This window comes from Corvus brachyrhynchos, unplaced genomic scaffold, assembly GCF_000691975.1.
Source record: "Corvus brachyrhynchos isolate BGI_N302 unplaced genomic scaffold, ASM69197v1 scaffold3, whole genome shotgun sequence".
NCBI lineage: Eukaryota > Metazoa > Chordata > Aves > Passeriformes > Corvidae > Corvus > Corvus brachyrhynchos.
The window spans coordinates 973,936-975,763 of record NW_008237619.1 but is presented as its reverse complement, the minus strand read 5'-3'; positions in this window follow the sequence as shown (position 1 = coordinate 975,763).

Here is a 1,828-nt window from a genome sequence, read left to right as displayed (position 1 = left end):
GGCAGTAGCGTCATCCACGCCATCCCGTCCACATCACTCTGACCTGCCCCACATCATATCCACCTACCCCATGTGACACCTGCCCCACAACAGGCCAGCCTGCCCCATGTCACATCCATCTATCTTACGTCAATATAAAAAAGACCTTAGGCTATTACAGAGCGTCCAAAGGAGTGCCATGAGGACGGCGAAGGGTCTGGAGAGCCTTATAAGGAGCGACTGAGGTAACTTCTTTTGTTCAGCCTGGAGAAGAGGCTGAACAATGAGTGTAGACTTCTGAGGTCTTCAGTATCCTCAGGAGGAGAAGCAGAGGGGCATATACCAATCTCTTAACTCTTGTGACCAGTGACAGGACCTGAAGGAATGGCCTGAAGCTGAGTTGGGGGAGGTTTCAGTTGGATATTAGAAAAAGGTTATTCATCCAGAGGGTGGTTAGGCACTAGAACAGGCTCCCCAGGAAAAGTGGTCACAGCACCAAATCTGACAGAGCTCAAGAAGTGTTTAAACAATGCTCTCAGGCACATGGTGGGATTGTTGTGGTGTCCTGCACAGGGCCAGGAATTGGACAAGATGATCCTGATGAGTCCCTTCCAACTTAGCTTATTCCATGATTCTGTGATTCTATGAACCTGCCCTACATCACATCCACTTGCCTAACATCACACCAACCTTCTCCACAGCACATCCACCTGCCTCATATAACCCCAACCTGCCTCATGTCACTCCAACCGGCCCAACAACAGACCAACCTGCCCCACATTGTGCCAACCAACCCAACATCAGACCAACCCATCCCACATCACACAGACCCAGTCCATTCCATGCCAAGCCATCCCACATCAGGCCAACTCATCCCACATCATACCAACCATGATGCCCACACACACCAAAGCCCAATGCAACCATTCCCTCAGCACCTACCAATTACCGCAGTCCTAGGCCCTAGGGTATATCACCGTGTCCTGCAGCTGTGGAGGAGGAGGAGGAGGAGGGAAGATCCAGCAGGCAGGAATTGTGCAGCAAGATGGATTTATTTAATTATTTTACAAACTCTTTTATAGACTTTTTTCTTCATAGTCTAATCCGACAACGATCAGCCACCCCTTGGGGTGATTGGCTAAAATCCTAAAACATCCATTGTCAAAATATTTTCCTACTATACCATAAACAAGACTTTTCAAGGCTGCAGGTGTTTGGTTGTTTACATAACTCTGCTACCTCTTCTGTGAGAGAGAAAAGTCTCTCACGGACTTAGAAAACAGCAAGAAAATCCTTGCTAGCAGCATTTTTGTATCTACACCTACCTCCATCCCATCCCAACCAGGCAACATCCATCCTGAGCAGAGGGACCATGCCCATCTGGAACAGCACCATCCCCATGTACCACACAGCTCTCAGAGCACCAGTCCTGTCCCTGTGCCCCACCAGAGCCATCCATCCCAACAGCACTCTGCAGCACCTGCCTGGCATAGGTGGTCGTGCTGGAGACGCTCATCCCCATGGCACTGCCAGGGACCGTCAGGGACTGAGCCAAAACACCTGTCCCTGCACTGCCAGGAACACCAGTCCTGCGACCCCTGCAGCAGCACTGGGAATGCCTGTCCCTAGTGCATGTCGAAGCACTGGAAATTCCTGCTCCCACTGGGCCGGGCAGCTCTGGAAGAGTTGAGTGTGCTGTGCTGTGCTGTGCTGTGCTGGAAAACCCTGTCCTTCTCTCCTCTCCTCTTCTCCTCCTCTCCTCCAGTCCTCCTGTCCTCCTGTCCTCATCACCATGCACTTCCCACACCATGGAACCCATCCTGTTGGAAGCCCAGTAAGCCTTCATTCA